Below are 21,533 nucleotides of genomic sequence, written 5' to 3' on the forward strand. Positions count from 1 at the left end.
GAAAAAATTTCTATTTGCAGTATCAAGTAAAAGAGTCAAATATCTAGGAATAAATTTGTCTGAGGATGTAGAGGACTTGTAACAGAAAACTATAAAACATTGCTAAAAGAAATCAAAGAACACTGAAATAAATGAAGGACATTCTGTGTTCATGGAAGACTAAATGTTGTTCAGATGTCAATTCTATCCAAAATGATTTACATACTCAATGCAATCCCAATTAAAATTCCAACAGCCTACTTTGTAGAAATGGAAAAGGCATTTATCAAATTTATTTTGAAGGGTAAGGAATCCTGAAAGCCAAAAACATTTTGAAAAAGAACCAAGTTGGAGGACTCACACTTGCTGATTTTAAAACTTATTGCAAAGCTACAGTGGTCAAAACAGCTTGACACAGGCACAAGGATAGATATATAGACCAATGGAATCAAATTGAGAGTTTAGAAATAGGCCCTCACATTTATGGCCAATTGATTTTTAGTACATTTTTTTCCTTTTTTTTTTTTTTTTTTTTTTGCCTTGACAGTCTCCATGAATCAAACCCAGGTCTCTGGCATGGCAGGCGAAAATTCTGCCACTGAACTATGGCCAACTGATTTTTTTTTTTAAATTTTTTATTAATTAAAAAAAAATTACAAGAAACAAACATTCCCAACACATACACTCAGCAATTCACAATATCATCACATAGTTGCATATTCATCATCATGATCATTTCCCAGAACATTAGCATCAATTCAGAAAAAGAAATAAAAAGACAACAGAAAAATATAACAAACAGGAAAAAAAAATTTTACAGGCCATACCCCTTACTGATCCCTTTCATTGATCACTAGCATTTCAAACTAAATCTATTTTAACATTTGTTCCCCCTATTATTTATTTTTATTCCATGTGTTCCTCTTATCTGTTGACAAGGTAGATAAAAGGAGCATCAGACACAAGGTTTTCACAATCACACAGTCACATTGGGAAAGCTATATCATTATACAATCATCATCAAGAAACATGGCTTCTGGAACACAGCTCTACATTTTCAGGCAGTTCCCTCCAGCCTCTCTATTACATCTTGGATAACAAGGTAATATCTACTTAATGCATAAGAATAACCTCCAGGATAACCTCTCGACTCTGTTTGGAATCTCTCAGCCATTGACACTTTGTCTCATTTCGCTCTTCCCCCTTTTGGTCGAGAAGGTTTTCTCAATCCCTTGATGCTGGGTCTCAGCTCATTCTAGAGTTTTCTCAATCCCTTGATGCTGAATCTCAGCTCATCGGGGATTTCTGTCCCACGCTGCCAGGAAGATCCACACCCCTGGTAGTCGTGTCCGTGTCCCACGTAGACAGGGGGAGGGTGGTGAATCTGCTTGCTGTGTTGGCTGGAGAGAGAGGCCACATCTGCGCAACAAAAGAGGTTCTCTTGGGGGTGACTCTTAGGCTTAATTTTAAATAGGCTTGACCTATCCCCTGTGGGGTTAAGTTTCATATGAACAAACCCCAAGACTGGGGGCTCAGCCTATAGCTTTAGTTGTCCACATTGCTTGTGAGAATATCAAGAATTCAACTTGGGGAAGTTGAGTTTTCCCCCGTTCTCACCATTCCCCAAAGGGGACTTTGCAAGTACTTTTCCACTCACTGATCAAATCACTCTGGGATTCATCAGGGCATCACCTGGACAAACCAACAAAATCTCATGTCCTATACAAAGTTCCATGTACTTATGGTGTTCAATCAACTATCTACCTAAGTTATATTAGGCGATGCACTAGTCTATTTGGTACAGATTTGTACCAAATAAACATTTTTTGCTTTAATCTCACACATTAGTTGAAATTTAAAAATATTAAGTACTATCTATTTTCAGCACACTGCAGTAACGACATTCTTTTGTTCTTCCTCATGCAAAAACATGTTTTTAAATTTGTACATTTAGTCACTATCATTATACACTCTAGGCATTCCTAGATTATACCATCTCAATCTTTATCATCTATCTTTCTTTGTGATTTCATTTATGCCCCAGCCCTCCTCCCTCTATCATTCTCGTATGCAGCTTCATTCAGTGTTTTAACATAATTGTATTACAGTTAGGTAATATTGTGCTGTCCATTTCTGAGTTTTTATATTCAGTCCTGTTGCACAATCTGTATCCCTTCAGCTCCAATTACCCAATATCTTACCCTATTTCTATCTCCGGATGGTCTCTGTTACCAAGGAAATATTCCAATTTATTCACTAATGTCAGTTCATATCAGTGAGACCATACAGTATTTGTCCTTTTGTTTCTCGCTAATCGCACTCAGCATAATGTCCTTAAAGTCCATTCATGTTATTACATACTTCATAACTTTATTCTGTCTTACAGCTGCATAATATTCCATCTTATGTAAATGTCACAGTTTGTTTAGCCAACTGTCTGTTGATGGACATTTTGGCTGTTTCCGTCTCTTGGTAATTGTTAATAATGCTGCTATAAACATTGGTGTGTAAGTGTCCATTTGTGTCCTTGGCCTCGTGTCCTTTGAGTAGAGACAGCATATAGATGGGTCCTGTTTTTTAATCCATTCTGCCATACTATGTCTTTTGATTGGAGAGTTTAATCCATTAACATTCAGTGCTATTACTGTATGGGTAGTACTTTCTTCTACTATTTTGCCTTCTGGATTTTATATGTCATATCTAATTTTCCTTCTTTTTACCTTTACTCATAGTGTTCCTTTCTACACTCTTCTCCACACCTCTCTCTTCTGTCTTCATATCGGTCGCTAGTGTTCCCTTTAGTATTTCTTGCAGAGCTGGTCTCCTGGTCACAAACTCTCTCAGTGATTTTTTGTCTGAAAATGTTTTAATTTCTCCCTCATTTTTGAAGGACAATTTTGCTGGATATAGAATTCTTGGTTGGCAGTTTTTCTCTTTTAATAATTTAAATATATTATCCCACTGTTATTGAGATATCTTTACACACCATACAGTCCATCTAAAGTATGCAATCAGTGGCTCAAAGTATCATCACATAGTTGTATATTCATTACCATGATCATTTTAAGAACACTTGCATCACTCCAGAAAAAGAAATAAAAAGAAAACCCCCATCCATCCCATACCCTTTATCCCTCCCTCTCACTGACCACTAGTATTACAATCTACCCATTATATATATATATATTACCTCTTATCTCCCCATTTATTTATTTATTTAGTCTTTTTTTTTTTTTAACTCATTTGTCTATACCCTGGATAAAGGGAATATCAACCACAAGGTTCTCACATATGGTTATACTGTAAAAGCTATATAATTGCACAATCATCTTTAAAAATCAAAGCTACTGAACTACAGTACAACAGTTTCAGGTACTTCCTTCCAGGCACTCCAATGTACCATAAACTAAAAAGGGATATCTATATAGTACATAGGAATAACCTTCAGAATAACTTCTCAACTTTATCTGAAATCTCTCAGCCACTGAAACTTTATTTTGTCTCATTTCTCTCTTCTCCCTTTTAGTCAAGAAGGTTTTCTCAGTCCCATGATGCCTGGTCCTGGTGAATCCCAGGAGTTCTGTCCCATGTTGCCAGGGAGATTTATACACCTGGGAGTCATAGCCTACTTAGAGGGGAGGACAGTGAATTCTTCTGACAATTTGGTTTTGAGAGAGATGGCCAATTGATTTTTGACAAGACTACCAAGTCCACTAAATTGGAAAAGAATAGTCTCTTCAGTAATAGGTCTGGGAGAATTGGATATCCACATGCAAAAATGAAAGAGAACTCTGTGCAGTTTGAATCTGTAATGTACCTCAGAAAAGGCTGTGTTCTTTTAATCCATTGTTGTGAGGACAGACCTATTGTGGATGGGACATTTTGGTTAGGCTATTTCAAAAGGATGTGACCCAGCCTATTCAAGGTGAGTCTTAATCCTTTATTGGAGTCCCCAGAGAAGAAGATAAAAGACAGTAAAAGCCCAGAGAGCTTTGACAGAAATGTCCCGGGAGAAACAATCAAGGACGTACGGGAGCTGAGATAGAAAGCCATTGAAACCAGAACCTAAAAGAGAAGTACTAGCAGACGTTGCCATGTGCCTTCCTATGTGACAGAGGAACCCTCGATGCCAGCAGCTTTTCCTTAGAGCAGGTATCTTCCTCTTGAGGTGTAAAGACATTTTCATGGCTTTAGAACTGTAAATTTGTAAACTAATAAATGCCCATTATAAAATCAATCTACTCCTGGTATATTGCATTCTGGCGACTTTAGCAAACCAAAATAGGCCTTGATCTTACACCATACACAACAATCAACTCAAAACAGACCAAAGACCTAAATATAAAAACCAGAACTATAGGGTGGTGTGATGGTGTCTCAGTGTCCAAATTCTTGCCTGCCATGCCGGAGATCCAGGTTCAATTTCCAGTGCTTGCCCAAGTGAAAAAACAAAAAACAAAAAACAAAAACAGAACTATAAAACTCCTAGAAAAAAACATATAAGGGTATCTTTAGGGCTTTGTGTTAGCCAATGGTTTCTTAGACTTTACACCAAAATCACAAGCAACAAAAGAAAAAATAGATAAATGGGACCTCATCAACATAAAAAATTTTGTGCATCAATAGGCTTTATCATGAAAGTAAAACAAAACTACCCAATGGAAAAAATACTTAAATTTTTTTCCAATAAATACATATCCAATAAGGGTTTAATACCCAGAATATCTAGAACAATCCTTCAAGTCAAAAACATAAAGGCAAATAATTCAAGTTAAAAAATGGGCAAAAGACTTAAATAGACATTTCTCCAAAGAAGATATACAAATGGCCAAAAGCAGATGAAAAGATGTTCAACATCATTAACTATCAGGGAAATGCAAATCAAAATCACAATGAGATATCATTTAACACCCACTAGAATGGCTACTATTAAAAAAGTATGGAAAATTAAAAGTGTTGAGAGGATGTGGAGAAATAGTACCACTCGTTCATTGCTGATGGGAATGTAAAATGGTGCGGCCATTGTGGAAGACAGTTTGGCAGTTCTTCAGAAACTGATACCAGAATTACTGTATCACCTGGGAATCCCACTTCTAGGTATGTACCCAAAAGAATTGAAAAAAGAACTCGAACAGATATTTGCACTTTGATGTTCATAGTAACATTATTCACAATTGTCAAAAGGAGGATGCAACCTGTGTCCATCAACTGATAAAAGGATAAAAAATATATGAATGCTATATGCAAGAATTATTCAGCTATAGAGGCATGAAATTCTGGTACACACAACAACATGGATGTATCTTGAAGACATCATCTTGAGTGAAATAAGCCAGACAAAAAGGATAACTATTTTGTGATCCCAATGATATGAAAATATTCGAATAAACAAACTCAGAATCAGAATCTAGAATATAACTTATTTTTATATTCTAGATCCTAGGGGATGGGGCGGGGGTAGGGAATAGGGAATTAAGTTTTAAAATGAACAGAGTTTCTATTTGGAAAGATGGGAAAGTTTGGGTAATGGATGGGGGTGATGATAAGACAACATTGTGAATGTAATTAATAGCACTGCACTATATATTTGAATGTGGTTAAAAGGGGAAATTTTAGGTTATATCTATGTTACCAGATTAAAAATTTTTAAAAATCTGTGGAATTGCACAACACAAACAGTGAACAACCTAAGTTAAACTATGGACTATAGGTAATAGTTTACAGTTATAAAAATGTGCTTTCATCAGTTGTAACAAAGGTACCACACCGATGCAAGTTAATGATAGAGTGGCATACGGGAATCCTGTATTTTATTCATATTTTTTTTCCTGTAAACTCATAATTTCCCTAATTTTAAAAAAAGTAAGCCACCCGAAATCTTCTTTCAGGGAGCCTACTGGGTTATAAATTAAAAAGGATTTAGATCATCATTAGCAATTTGCATTTGTGTGGCATTTCGTAATCTACTAAGTGTTTTCATATGCATTATTTCATGTGCTCTTCTCGATAGCTCTGAAAGTGGGAGGGGAAGTATTATTAACCCAATAGAGCCCAGTATTTGATGGAGCAGGCTCTAGAGTCAAGTTATCTGGCTCATCAAGTGTTAACTGAATACTATTACCTGTCTTATATAGGTTGTTGTGAGGATTAAATACAGTCATTCATAAAATATGCTACCTATAATCATCTTGTTTTGCAAATACAAAAAGTAAAACTCAGGAAGCTCAAGTATTTTGCCAAAATCCACAAAATTAATTAATGACAAGTGGGTACCTGAACGTGGTTGATTCCAAGACCTGTGATTTTACCTTTTTATCAGTCAAAAATTAATCTAGCCCAGCTCAACACCATCCCTGGGAATTGCAATAATCTAGATTTTAGGCTAGCCAAAGGAGATCATTTCTTTCTTTTTTGTTTTCATGGGCAGGCACCAGGAATCATTTCTTGTTTTTTTTCTTTTTTTTTTATTTGCATGGGCAGGCACCAGGAATTGAACCCAGGTCTCCGGCATGGCTGGCGAAAACTCTGCCTGCTGAGCCACCGTGGCCCACCCAAGGTCGTTCCTATTGAACTTATTTCATGATTTGACTTCAGTCAAGGACTTGCAATGTTCCTTACCAGCCCTGGTACCCCATCAGAGGTGCTATGCTAGGAATACTGGGAACCGAAGAGAAAATACACTAGGGATGGTAAAGTTAGAAGCAATGTGGCTGAAGCTTAAACAAGAGTGTGGTAAATTTATTTCCATTTCAAGCACTGGCATTGGAGGCCCAAGGAGAGTTTCTTGGGGTGGGGGGTTGGGGATAAGGATTGGGGGTTGGGAGGGGAAGCAAGGCTTGTGCAGGAAATGAAATTATTTTTCATTTTAACAGGTTTTTTTTGTATGCTGTGTGGTGGGGGGTCACATTTCATTCTTTTTCTGTGTGAGTATTCCTGTATCTTCTCAATTGTTGCTTCCTTATATTTGCCCTTTTCCTTTCCTACTTGGCGAAATTTGGCTTTATGCTCGAGGATCTTTTTGTGGTCTTTGTTCAGTTTTAGCCTGGTGATAACCACCTTGCTGGGGTGAATACCCCATGGGAAGTTGTGCCATTTGTCTTCTCAGCTGTACCCATTCAGTGTATATGACATATTTCTTCCTGTAGCACTGGACTATTTTGCCAACTGGCTGACTATTGTGGTGTCTTTTATCATCTTTTTAGATAAACATAGATCAAAACATTGTATTTCTCTCTCAGCAATTTGAAAAGAGGAGAAGACATAATTTCCCTGTGAAAGTGGGAAGGTGCATTGAAATGACTTTTAAAGTTCTTTCTCCCATCAGAAATTACAAGAGATTGAACTTCATTTTGGCTGCTGCCACTTCTGCGTTGGCCACAAAAGGGAAAAGACAGGGGATGATTTTATGTTGCAGAACAGCAATAGTGAAGGAACCAGGCAAAGCAGAGTTATACTAGGAAATATGTTTCAAAATAAGGTGGGGAGTGAAGTAGGATGCAAATGCAAGACACAGTGTGTGTGTGTGTGTGTGAGTGTACCTAATCAGGTACTCTCTAGCCATACTCTTTGTATTAGTGCCCTGAGGGTATGGGATAAAGAGGAACCTTTTGTGCCTCAGGAGAGGATGGGCAGAAGGGTGCAGAAAGGTAGGATCTTGTCACCCTTCAGTTTTGGGGTTAGTGGGGATGGCAAAGAAGAGCTTCTGTGATAGTACCATGGAAGTGAGCCTTTGGCTCTCAGGGATTTGAGCTCTAGTGTTTAATTCTAGTTCCACTGGTTTAGGAATTTAAGGCTCTTGGTCAGTGCCTCTGGAGAGAAGTAGGATAGTCTTCATATAGCTGGGTGCTCCTTTCAGAGCAGGAATGGGGCTAGGACAGGACAGGAAAGACTTGTAAGGTGAGCTACATACTTCCTTATCTTATTTGCTGTTGTTCTCCCCCAGAGACCATAGTTCATCAACCACCTCCTTTCTCTTCAATACTATTAGTGTCTTCTTCTCTACTTACATGCTTGTATGTAATAAGCATTCTCAAGTCTCTCAAATAATTAAAAACAAACATAAGCAAAAAAATCCTCATCCTTGACTCCCAATCTCCTCTGGTTACTTCTTATTCTTGCTTCCTTTCACAGTGTTTCTTGAGAATTTGTCTCCATTTACTCTTCCTCACCTCTCAGTCTTTCCTCAATCTGCTGCATCCTTGGTTGTAATCTCCCCTTTCTCCTGAAACTGCTATTGCAAAAGCCACAAAGTTTTCCAAATCCCAAATCTGATGGCCATTTTCTCTCCTTTTGAGGATCACCAGGTCAGTCTTTTTCACTGCTCTATCATTTCTCAGGCGTACGTGCTAGTTACATAGGAGCACATGCTTGTTACAGAGTAAGTGTTCAATAAATATTCATTGAATTAAACTTTCTGAATTGACCCTCTTTTCTATTCCTTCTCTGCTTTTGTCTTTGCTTACCTTCCTTGGCTTGTTCTCTAAGGGTCAGTAGTTCCTAGGGGTCTGTCTTATGGCCCCTGCTTTTCCCATTCTATAATCTTTCTCTTGGTAATATAATCTAAACCCATCTAAAACTATCTGCCTTGAGATGATGATTTATTTGTGAATACCTGCAGCCCAGACTCTATGTTCTAACTACCTACTAGAATTCTCCTGTTGAATGTTTTCCACATACCTCAAACTTACCATCTTCGGAAATGAACTCATTTTACCCTCAGTCTGTCCTTCCTGTGTGTCCCAGCTCACTGAATGACACCCAACATGTATTCAGTTGTCCAAGTTAGAAACCTGGAGCTGTGTTTCATTCCTTCTTCCTCCCCATCTCTTGCATCTACTAAGTCATGAGATGCAACCAATTCTGCCTCTTTAATAGCTCTTAGATTTATCTATTTTTCTCTGACTTCACTGTCATCACCTAAGTCCAGACTACCATCATCTTTCCCCTCCATGACTGCAGTGGCCTCCTTATTGCTATCTTTGGCAGATGGCTTTCTTCAGCCTCATTGCCTCATCCCCACCCCTCTCAATACGAATAACTCTCAGTCATCCTTCAAGTTCCACTCAATGTCACTTTCCTTAGGAAGCTTCCCTAACTAAGCCCTCCCCACCTCTGAGTTCCAGGATATGTTGAGCACTTCTGCTATGTGTCTTCCAAGGACTTATCTTATTGTAATTGCTTGTTTAATTGCTTAAGTGTCTAAGGAACTCAAGAGATTGTAAATTCTCTGTCTTGCACTGCTGTATCTCTAGCACCAGCACAGGGCCTGACACATAGTATATACTCAAAAACATTTATTGAGTGAATCAGTGAAAAGACTGTTTATACTGAAGAACCACCACTTTGTAATTCCAATAAGAACAAGATCAGTGGTTTAGCAAATAAATCTACAGTGTGTGTGTAAACCTTTCTCTCTAAGTTCATGTGGTTGATGAAACCCAACTATGTAAGTGAAACCTTATTTTCTGAATAAAAGTATTCAGTGTAAATTGCAGTGTCATAGCTTTTTGTGTTCATGGCAACAAGCAACTGCAACAAACAAATTTAGCAAAGAAACAAAGGTAACAAAAACCCATTTATCTATCCAGTTCTTTCTGTTTAGCTCTGTGGTCTTAACAGTTCAATAATTCAACTGCAAATTTGCTAAGATTCACTGCTTTCCAAGTCCATCACATGATCAGGCCTATTTGCTTGTCTCTTTTTGCTGGGAAGCTATTTGTCCATATTGTGGCTCAGAAAACAACATTTTTTTTCCATGTTAATTATTCAAAGATTAAGAAAGGTAAAATAAGGGTTATGTAACAGACGTTATTTTGCTCCCAGGATTACTTGGTAGTAACCATGCATACTTATCCTTGGGAATGCTTACAATAATGTTATTTTATGAATGATATATTTTCTTCTTGTATCCTTATGAATTGGATACTAGTTTCCATCTTCCTAGCCCCTTCAATTAAATAGTTTCGTCCAAACGCTCTTGAACCAATAAATTAAATTTTTGGATTTTCTACTGTTTATACAGCAATATGAGAATTGCCAAAGCAGTAGGAAACATGTCTTAGGTCCTCAGTCCCTTTGGGAGGATGTGATCCAAGCCCTTGTGAAACACGTAGGGTGTGAGGAAGTAATTTTAACCAAACTCTTGCAGGCCATGGTTCTTTCCTACTAATCATAAACCAGTGTTCTTGGACTCAACACAACCAAAAAGATTGAACTTGAATGCCTCAGTTCTAAACATAAGTTTTGTACAAATTGAAAGGTTGGGGGCAGTTCCTTTCATCTGGGGTCACAATTCCTAGAACTATGATTGCATAAATATTTTTATAGTATTACAGCCTGGTGATAAACTTATTTTATCTTCATTCTTTCCTCCCTCCCTTCTTTTATAAAAAATTAATTTTCCTGTTTAATGAAAGTAACATGAGCACACAGTTTAAAAAGTCAAATAGTGCTGAGAGGCTTACAGCAAAAACAATAGTCTAATTCCTCCGCTCCACACTACTCCTGTGCTTCTAAACTTCCCTGGCTTCCTCAGGTAATTAATTAATTAATTGATCTGATTTTTACCTCTAATTTTCAAATATTATGCATGCACTACTATTTGTTTCATCATTTTCAGACATTATTTATTTTGCCTCTCTTACAGGTCTATTCCTTCCAAAATAGTATCACAATTTTGGTTGACTATATATTGTACCTTAATTTTATTTTTTTACTTTTCATGGGCAGGCACCGGGAATTGAACCCGGGTCTTGGGCATGGCAGGTGAGAACTCTGCCTGCTGACCCATTGTGGCCCACCCTCAGCAGCTCAATTATTATAACTAGTAAATAGTTGTTCCAATTCAGCTCTTGGAGGGCTTGGGTGGGACAGCCTGAAGAACAAAGGACAGGACCCTCAGGGACTTAGACGTGAATTTTAATTAGGACTTATGCACAGGAGAAGATCTTCCACAGTGGCAACTTGTGGTTGAAAATGAAGGTTAGCGCTCTGAAGAGGGGTCGGGGAGAGTGCAAAGGCTTATAAGGGTTTGGAACAAGGTTATGAGAATAGAGTTTCTGCAGGGTCTTGTGAAACAGGGGTTTGTTATCAACAGTGATCAAAGGAGGGAGTTTCAATGCCTCATTTACAGTACCATTTGTACACTCTTTCTTCCCTGAGGAGGTCTGATGACCTTTAATATCTGTCCCGGTCATATAGGCACCTGTGTGCTATGCCCTGCTCTCAATATGGAGTGAATCCTGGGCCCTGGAGCTCACAAAAGTCCTGTGTACATAGTTTATATCATATATTCTAGATGTTGTTTATGTTTCATATATATAATTATATATAGCTACACTATATATATACTGTGTATAATTTTATACTATGTATCTATGTATACAGTTTAAACTATATATACTATGCAGTATAATCATATATATTGTAATGGATTGAATTGTGTCCCCTCTGAAAAACATGTTTAAGTCCTAACCTCTGTCTTGTGAATGTGAACTATTTATAAATAGGATCTTTGAAGATGTTATGAGTTAGATGAAACCAAACTATATTAGATTAGGACTGGTGTCTTTATAAGGAGAGGAAATTTGGACATAAAGAGGGCAACAAAATGGCAGAGACAGAGAAAGAGAGAGAGAGGGAAAGAGAGGGGGTGGGGAAGAGAGAGAGAGAAGGATGGGGAAGAGAGAGAGGGAAAAAGAGGGGTGGGAAAGAGAGAGAGAGGGAAAGAGAGGGGGTGGGTAAGAGAGAGAAAGGGGGAGAGAGAGAAGGATGGGAAGTGAGAGAGAGGGAAAGAGGGGGGTGGGGAAGAGAGAGAGAGGGGGAGAGAGAGAAGGATGGGGAAGAGAGAGGGAAAGAGAGGGGATGGGGAAGAGAGAGAGAGAGGGAAAGAGGGGTGGTGGGGAAGAGAGGGAGAGAGAGAGGGGTGGGGAAGAGAGGGAGAAGGGAGAATGGGGAAAAGAAGGAGGGGGGGTGGAAGAGAGAGAGAGAGAGAAGGATTATGTGGCAGATTCAGAAATTGCGTTATGTTGCCACAAGCCAAGGAACACCATGGATTGCCGGCCATTGACCAGAAGCCTGGGGAGATGCATGGAATAGATTCTCCCCTTTAAGACTATTCCCTTTAAGAGGAAGTATGGCCTTGTCAGAACCTTGACATCCAGCTTCCAGAACCATGAGATGATAAATTTCTGTAATTTAAAACAGCTAGTCTGTGGTACTATTTACACTGGCAAACTAAGACATGTATGTATGTAGTTTGTATTATATGTGTACAATATATAGATTATACTGTAAACCATATTATATATAGCTTATACTATATATAGGTTATAATACTAATTATGCTCTATGAGGTATATATAGTTTATACTATAATTAATTTTCTTTTACAGTTTTTAATTTTTCTAGGAATTGTTTTAATTTTTCATTTGCTTAGTTTTTGGTGTTTTTTAAACTATGAAAGATTCTTTTCTGTAAAGTGGCTTTAATAGAGCGTTCTACATAGTCAAATATGTAAAATAATCTACAAGTTCCATTTCATTTTTTTTCCCTGAAGAAATACATTCTGTTATCTTTTTTTTTACATTTTTTTTATTAACAGAAAGAAAAAAAAGAAATTAACACAACATTTAGAAATCATACCATTCTACATATGCACTCAGTAATTCTTAACATCATCACATAGATGCATGATCATCGTTTCTTAGTACATTTGCATCGGTTTAGAGGAACTAGCAACACAACAGAAAAAGATATAAAATGTTAATATAGAGAAAAGAAATAAAAGTAGTAATAATAGTAAAAACAAACAAACACACAAACAAAAAAAACAAAAAAAAACCCTATAGCTCAGATGCAGCTTCATTCAGTGTTTTAACATGATTAATTTACAATTAGGTATTATTGTGCTGTCCATTTTTGAGTTTTTGTATCTAGTCCTGTTGCACAGTCTGTATCCCTACAGCTTCAATTACCCGTTGTCTTACCCTATTTCTAACTCCTGCTGAACTCTGTTACCAATGACATATTTCAAGTTTATTCTCGAATGTCCGTTCACATCAGTGGGACCATACAGTATTTGTCCTTTAGTTTTTGGCTGGACTCACTCAGCATAATGTTCTCTAGGTCCATCCGTGTTATTACATGTTTCATAAGTTTATCCTGTCTTAAAGCTGCATAATATTCCATCGTACGTATATACCACAGTTTGTTTAGCCATTCTTCTGTTGATGGACATTTTGGTTGTTTCCATCTCTTTGCAATTGTAAATAACGCTGCTATAAACATTGGTGTGCAAATGTCCGTTTGTGTCTTTGCCCTTAAGTCCTTTGAGTAGATACCTAGCAATGGTATTGCTGGGTCGTATGGTAATTCTATATTCAGCTTTTTGAGGAACCGCCAACTGCCTTCCACAGTGGTTGCACCATTTGACATTCCCACCAACAGTGGATAAGTGTGCCTCTTTCTCCGCATCCTCTCCAGCACTTGTCATTTTCTGTTTTGTTGATAATGGCCATTCTGGTGGGTGTGAGATGATATCTCATTGTGGTTTTGATTTGCATTTCTCTAATGGCCAGGGACATTGAGCATCTCTTCATGTGCCTCTTGGCCATCCGTATTTCCTCTTCTGGTAAGTGTCTGTTCAAGTCTTTTTCCTATTTTGTAATTGGGTTGGCTGTCTTTTTGTTGTTGAGTTGAACAATCTCTTTATAAATTCTGGATACTAGACCTTTATCTGATATGTCATTTCCAAATATTATCTCCCATTGTGTAGGCTGTCTTTCTACTTTCTTGATGAAGTTCTTCGATGCACAAAAGTGTTTAATTTTGAGGAGCTCCCATTTATTTATTTCCTTCTTCAGTGCTCTTGCTTTAGGTTTAAGGTCCATAAAACTGCCTAAATTGTAAGTTTCATAAGATATCTCCCTACATTTTCCTCTAACTGTTTTATGGTCTTAGACCTAATGTTTAGATCTTTGATCCATTTTGAGTTAACTTTTGTATAGGGTGTGAGATACGGGTCTTCTTTCATTCTTTTGCATATGGATATCCAGTTCTCTAGGCACCATTTATTGAAGAGACTGTTCTGTCCCAGGTGAGTTGGCTTGACTGCCTTATCAAAGATCAAATGTCCATAGATGAGAGGGTCTATATCTGAGCACTCTATTCGATTCCATTGGTCGATATATCTATCTTTATGCCAATACCATGCTGTTTTGACCACTGTGGCTTCATAATATGCCTTAAAGTCCGGCATCGTTAGACCTCCAGCTTCGTTTTTTTTCCTCAAGATGTTTTTAGCAATTCGGAGCACCCTGCCCTTCCAGATAAATTTGCTTATTGGTTTTTCTAATTCTGAAAAATAAGTTGTTGGGATTTTGATTGGTATTGCATTGAATCTGTAGATCAGTTTAGGTAGGATTGATATCTTAATTATATTTAGTCTTCCAATCCATGAACATGGTATGCCCTTCCATCTATTTAGGTCTTCTGTGATTTCTTTTAGCAGTTTTTTGTAGTTTTCCTTGTATAGGTTTTTTGTCTCTTTGGTTAAATTTATTCCTAGGTATTTTATTCTTTTAGTTGCAATTGTAAATGGGATTCATTTCTTGATTTCCCCCTCAGCTTGTTCATTACTAGTGTATAGAAAAGCTACAGATTTTTGAATGTTGATCTTGTAGCCTGCTACTTTGCTGTACTCATTTATTAGCTCTAGTAGTTTTGTTGTGGGTTTTTCTGGGTTTTCTACGTATAGTATCATATCGTCTGCAAACAGTGATAGTTTTACTTCTTCCTTTCCAATTTTAATGCCTTGTATTTCTTTTTCTTGTCTAATTGCTCTGGCTAGAACTTCCAACACAATGTTGAATAATAGTGGTGATAGTGGACATCCTTGTCTTGTTCCTGATCTTAGGGGGAAAGTTTTCAATTTTTCCCCATTGAGGATTATATTAGCTGTGGGTTTTTCATATATTCCCTCTATCATTTTAAGGAAGTTCCCTTGTATTCCTATCTTTTGAAGTGTTTTCAACAGGAAAGGATGTTGAATCTTGTCAAATGCCTTCTCTGCATCAATTGAGATGATCATGTGATTTTTCTGCTTTGATTTGTTGATGTGGTGTATTCCATTAATTGATTTTCTTATGTTGAACCATCCTTGCATACCTGGGATGAATCCTACTTGGTCATGATGTATAATTCTTTTAATGTGTTGTTGGATACGATTTGCTAGAATTTTATTGAGGATTTTTGCATCTGTATTCATTAGAGAGATTGGTCTGTAGTTTTCTTTTTTTGTAATATCTTTGCCTGGTTTTGGTATGAGGGTGATGTTGGCTTCATAGAATGAATTAGGTAGTTTTCCCTCCACTTCAATTATGTTGAAGAGTTTGAGGAGAGTTGGTACTAATTCTTTCAGGAATGTTTGATAGAATTCACATGTGAAGCCATCTGGTCCTGGACTTTTCTTATTAGGGAGCTTCTGAATGACTAATTCAATCTCTTTACTTGTGATTGGTTTGTTGAGGTCATCTATTTCTTCTTGAGTCAAAGTTGGTTGTTCATGTCTTTCCAGGAACCCGTCCATTTCATCTAAATTGTTGTATTTATTAGCATAAAGTTGTTCATAATATCCTGTTATTACCTCCTTTATTTCTGTGAGGTCAGTAGTTATGTCTCCTCTTCCATTTCTGATCTTATTTATTTGCATCCTCTCTCTTCTTCTTTTTGTCAATCTTGCTAAGGGCCTATCAATCTTATTGATTTTCTCATAGAACCAACTTCTGGTCTTATTGATTTTCTCTATTGTTTTCAATTTCATTTATTTCTGCTCTAATCTTTGTTATTTCTTTCTTTTTGCTTGCTTTGGGATTAGTTTGCTGTTCTTTCTCCAGTTCTTCCAAGTGGACAGTTAATTCCTGCATTTTTGCCTTTTCTTCTTTTCTGATAAAGGCATTTAGGGCAATAAATTTCCCTCTTAGCACTGCCTTTGCTGCGTCCCATGAGTTTTGATATGTTGTGTCTTCATTTTCATTCGCCTCTAGGTATTTACTAATTTCTCTTGCAATTTCTTCTTTGACCCAGTTGTTGTTTAACAGTGTGTTGTTGAGCCTCCATGTATTTGTGAATTTTCTGGCACTCCGCCTATTATTGATTTCCAACTTCATTCCTTTATGATCCGAGAAAGTGTTGTGTATGATTTCAATCTTTTAAAATTTGTTAAGACTTGGTTTGTGACCCAGCATATGGTCTATCTTTGAGAATGATCCATGAGCACTTGAAAAAAAGGTGTATCCTGCTGTTGTGGGATGTAATGTCCTATAAATGTCTGTTAAGTCTTGCTCATTTATAGTAATATTCAGATTCTCTATTTCTTTATTGATCCTCTGTCTAGATGTTCTGTCCATTGATGAGAGTGGTAATTGAAGTCTCCAACTATTATGGTATATGTGTCTATTTCCCTTTTCAGTGTTGCAGTGCATTCCTCACGTATTTTGGGGCATTCTGGTTTGGTGCGTAAATATTTATGATTGTTATGTCTTCTTGTTTAATTGTTCCTTTTATTAGTATATAGTGTCCTTCTTTGTCTCTTTTAACTGTTTTACATTTGAAGTCTAATTTGTTGGATATTAGTATAGCCACTCCTGCTCTTTTCTGGTTGTTATTTGCATGAAATATCTTTTCCCAACCTTTCACTTTCAACCTATATTTATCTTTGGGTCTAAGATGTGTTTCCTGTAGACAGCATATAGAAGGATCCTGTTTTTAAATCCATTCTGCCAGTCTATGTCTTTTGATTGGGGAATTCAGTCCATTAACATTTAGAGTTATTACTGTTTGGATAATATTTTCCTCTACCATTTTGCCTTTTGTATTATATATATCATATCTGACTTTCCTTCTTTCTACACTCTTCTCCATGCCTCTCTCTTCTGTCTTTTTGTATCTGACTCTAGTGCTCCCTTTAGTATTTCTTGCAGAGCTGGTCTCTTGGTCACAAATTCTCTCAGTGACTTTTTGTCTGAGAATGTTTTAATTTCTCCCTCATTTTTGAAGGACAATTTTGCTGGATATAGGAGTCTTGGTTGGCAGTTTTTCTTTTAGTAATTTAAATATATCATCCCACTGTCTTCTAGCTTCCATGGTTTCTGCTGAGAAATCTACACATAGTCTTATTGAGTTTCCCTTGTATGTGATGGATTGTTTTTCTCTTGCTGCTTTCAAGATCCTCTCTTTCTCTTTGACCTCTGACATTCTAACTAGTAAGTGTCTTGGAGAATGCCTATTTGGGTCTAATCTCTTTGGGGTGCGCTGCACTTCTTGGATCTGTAATTTTAGGTCTTTCATAAGAGTTGGGAAATTTTCAGTGATAATTTCTTCCATTAGTTTTTCTCTTCTGGGACACCCACAACACGTATATTTGTGCAGTTCACATTGTCCTTGAGTTCCCTGATCCCCTGTTCAAATTTTTCCATTCTTTTCTGGATAGTTTCTGTTTCTTTTTGGAATTCAGATGTTCCATCCTCCAAATCACTAATTCTATCTTCTGTCTCTTTAAATCTATCATTGTAGGTATCCATTGTTTTTTCCATCTTTTCTACTTTATCCTTCACTTCCATAACCTCTGTGATTTGTTTTTTCAGTTTTTCTATTTCTTCTTTTTGATCAGCCCATGTCTTCTTCATGTCCTCCCTCAATTTATCGATTTCGTTTTTGAAGAGGTTTTCCATTTCTGTTCGTATATTCAGCATTAGTTGTTTCAGCTCCTGTATCTCATTTGAACTATTGGTTTGTTCCTTTGACTGGGCCATATTTTCAGTTTTCTGAGCGTGATCCGTTATCTTCTACAGGCGTCTGGGCATTTAGTCAGATTTCCCTGGGTGTTGGACCCAACAGGTTGAAAGATTTTTCTGTGAAATCTCTGGGTTCTGTTTTTCTTATCCTGCCCAGTAGGTGGCGCTCGTGGCACACGTTTGTCTGCGGGTTCCACCAGTGAAAGTTGCTGTGGATCCTTTAACTCTGGAAAATTCTCGCCGTAGGGGAGATTCGGCAGCCGAAGCGTCTTGGAAGAGTGCCAGCCGGCCCAGGGTTCCGAACGCGGGGAGGGTCGCCGGCCGCCGCAGCACGGGAGAGCGTCTGGCCGAATTACCTAGTCGGCCCGGGGCGCCAAGCATGGCGGGAGGGCACCAGCTGTCGCAGCCCGGGAGAGTGCACTGTTCCCAGACGGACCGGGGAGTCACGTGTTTGGAAGGGACCCCCCGGTCACTGTTCTCCGCAGTCTGGGGATTTCCGACCGAACTCTCTCAGTTGGTCGGGGGGGCCTCGCGTGGTGGGGGCACCAGTCGCCGCGGCCCAAGGGGTCCGCCTGTCCAATTCTGCCAGCTGGCCTGGGAAGGAGGAAGGGAGGGACTCCGGCCGCTTGCTTTGCCGCCCAGGAAAGCCCGCGCCCCTCGGTGATCTCACCGGAGCTGGTTCTCCCAGACAGTCAGCTGTTCCAGGATGGGGTACGCCGTCCCTTTGATCTCCGTCGTGGCTCTGGGAGCTGCTCTGTATTGTCTCCACTCCCCCAGTAGCTGTTCTGGAGGAGCAAAGGTGAGGGTGGCAAGACTGTGGAGGCCTGTGGTGGAGGAGCCGGTGAAGGCAGAAGAGGAGGGCGGGCGGGTCGGCTGCTGCGGGGGGTGGGCACCGCGCAGCGGGCCGGAGGACAAAGAGAGCCATTCTGTTTTCTTTTGTCCTCTAGTTTCAATCAGGATTAGTTGCTTTTTGAGGCCTACTCTCATCTTTTTAGGTCTTCACTTTGATACCATCTTGAGAATTCCTTCTTAAGGGATTCTATCTTTCCTACTGAATCTTCACCATTCTTGGTTTATGCTGTCATTTTACTGGAGCACATTCTTCAGTAGCTTCCTGAGAAAGGGTGTGTACAGTTTGTCTGAGACATTGTATGTCTGAAAATATCTTTGTTTTATCCCTGCATAGTTTGATGTTGAAAATTGTTTTTCTTCAGAATTTGTCGTGGTATTTCTTTGTTAGAAATTTCCTCAAATATCGTAATCCTGGGCTATTCATTAATCTTTAAAATGAGGCACTTTAAAAAGAGGCCAGAGTTGCTGGTGTGTTGGCTTGATTGGGGTAAGAGGTGATGAGGCTGCAGAGGTGACTGGAGAAGGACCACAAAAGGCTGTTTTCAAGCAACCAATTATTGGTCTCTTAAATTCTTTTCTCATTCCTTTTTCAATTTTATTTCCCCTGTAGAGATTTAAAATTTTCCATTAGAAAACTTATTTAGTTTTGTTATTTTGTTTCCTTTCTAAATCTAAATGCTCACTAAGTAGTGAAATATTAAATTAATTATAAATCTAAATCTTTTGTATACAAAGCTAAATTGTTTATAAGTATTGTGAGATACAATTTACATATATCTTTAAAAATGTAGTATAAGCATCTAGAGTATAATTTTTGTCTAGTTTCTTTTTGGACAACATTCTGTAATGTTGATATTTTACATTTATATTCCCTGTTTGAAAAGGATTTTGTTATTGTATCTTGAATTTTTTTATGTGAGTAGTAGTTTTTAGGTGATTGGAATTTTCCCTTTTTTATTCGCTTTAAAAAATGTTCTTTTTGTTCAATTTTTCTTGGAGAGGATGTTCCTTCACTTTTTTTGGTTTATTTAGGTATTTGAAAAAAAATTCCATGTCTTTACACATCTTTGAATTCTGTTTTTCTGTTTTTGTTATTTATTTCTACAGTTAGCATATTTTGGTATGAAAATATGATAGGTGAAATTTCTGCCAATTTTCACTTATGGCTAAGTCTTTGCACCTCACTACATATTAATTTTTGTAAAAGATCTTTTGTACTCTTGAAAAGAAAGTAAAGCAAACTGAGCTAATGTTTAATTTCTTCACATGTCTGGTAATTGTTACATTAACTATTGTTCACTATCATTTATTGGCTAATTTTCTTTTCTTTTCTTAAATCTGTTTGCCTGTATGGTAGTTATAATTTCATTTTGATTTCTTGTTGTATTTTAATCAGTTTTTTAAATGCATGCTTTGGTTATGAAGTTTCAGATGCATATATTCAGTATTTCTAGGTTGCATTGTTAATCTACATTATCCATTATACAGTGGCCATATTTATTTCTATTAATACTGCATGCTAAGTAATCATTTTTATTTGCAACCAGGATAATAAAATGTTTCTCTTATAGTCATACAGAGAGTGATAGGCCTTTGATCATCAGCAACTTTTAGTTAAGGAGTTTTTAAAGTGTCATATGAAGTACTTAGAATTGTATTATAAAATTTTCTCTATATTCCTTTATGCATTTCCCCATCCTCACTGAAAGGATCGCTGACTTCCAAACAGGTAAGAACCACTGTTGATGTATCTTGTATTTCTTCTGTAGGCAACAATTAAAATTAAAACAACAAAACAACAACAAATACTAAGTATTCTCTTTTAATTTAGCCAGTAACCTTGAGAATTAAGGCTATTGTTGTGTTCATTCTTTACTCTCTCTTTTTATTTATATGGTGTCTGTGAACTTTCTTTCTTTCATTTTTTAAACTTTATTACTTGGACCATTAAAACTGGTTTTAAAGGAGGATAAGACAAGATGGTGGCTTAGTGAGGTGTGGAATTTAGTTCATCCTCCTGAACAGCTAGTAAATAGTCAGGAACAGTACAGAGCAACTGCTGGGGCCAGGTCAGTGACCAGACACACATTGTACCCCAGTCTGGACCAGCTGGACCTGCCATGAGCCCCTCCAGAACCGTGAGTTACCCAAGCTGTGGTGGCCGGCGCCCCTCCCCTACAGGCTACTTCCCAGAGGGGAAAGGAAAGGGACTTGACTAGCAGCAGGGGCTGAGCACAACCAAGCTCCAACTGTGGAATTAATTAACAAATTCTGACTACTAAAAATAGGCCCCCAGCTCAGTTGAACCTTGAGTAAAAGCTGAGGTTGCTGCTTTTTGCCCTAGCTCAGAGGGGGCTGGGTGGAGCTAAAAAGGAAAAAGGAAAAAGGAAAAAAAAAAACAACAGAGGCTTTTTTGATTGGACAGCACAAAATACTTGAAAGGGTCTGAGCCCTGAAGGAAAGGAGGGAGCACACAGGACCTGGAGATACACAAAGCAACATACTAACTTAAGCTCTTGTTGGCAAACCGGAGGAACAGGGGTCCTGCTCTGAAAGGATTTTTCTTTTTATTTTTTGTGGCTCTGTTTCTATGGCTTGACTACTCTTTGGATACAGCTGCAGAGCTTCTCAGGCTCCAACTGCCCCAGGCACAGGTAGAATTAAGCCCGTTTGAGTGCTTGTCTGGAGCCTGTGCCTTCCCCAAAGGAGAGGGGTAGGGCACAGCTCAGGTAGAATCCCTCCCTCAAGGAGGTCAGACCCCAGGGTCTGGAAAAGTGAATTGATTAAAGCCAGCCTACAACCTCTCCTCTGTCTCAGCCACACGCCCAGCAGGGAGAGTCTGCTGAAGTTAAAGGTGGTGGGGCCTGCAGGCAGAAATGCACCACATACTGGGCAGAAGAGGAAAAACAC

General features: G+C 38.1%; 2 long non-coding RNA genes across 8 annotated transcripts in view; one reads left to right on the forward strand and one right to left on the reverse strand.

Annotated features, from left to right (window-relative positions):
* LOC143660847 (uncharacterized) overlaps window positions 1-21,533 on the forward strand; it is a 256,137-nt gene that overhangs the window by 72,448 nt on the left and 162,156 nt on the right. The gene's annotated exons all lie outside the window — the stretch shown is intronic.
* LOC143660848 (uncharacterized) overlaps window positions 1-21,533 on the reverse strand; it is a 90,346-nt gene that overhangs the window by 39,708 nt on the left and 29,105 nt on the right. Inside the window, exon 3 of one of the 4 annotated variants that reach the window (XR_013164278.1) lies at window positions 18,636-19,227. The exons of the other annotated variants lie outside the window; for them this stretch is intronic. This is a non-coding gene — a long non-coding RNA (uncharacterized LOC143660848). Of the gene's footprint in view, window positions 1-18,635; window positions 19,228-21,533 lie in introns of those variants that run through there. 4 annotated transcript variants of the gene reach the window in all.

This window comes from Tamandua tetradactyla, chromosome 17, assembly GCF_023851605.1.
Source record: "Tamandua tetradactyla isolate mTamTet1 chromosome 17, mTamTet1.pri, whole genome shotgun sequence".
Lineage (NCBI taxonomy): Eukaryota > Metazoa > Chordata > Mammalia > Pilosa > Myrmecophagidae > Tamandua > Tamandua tetradactyla.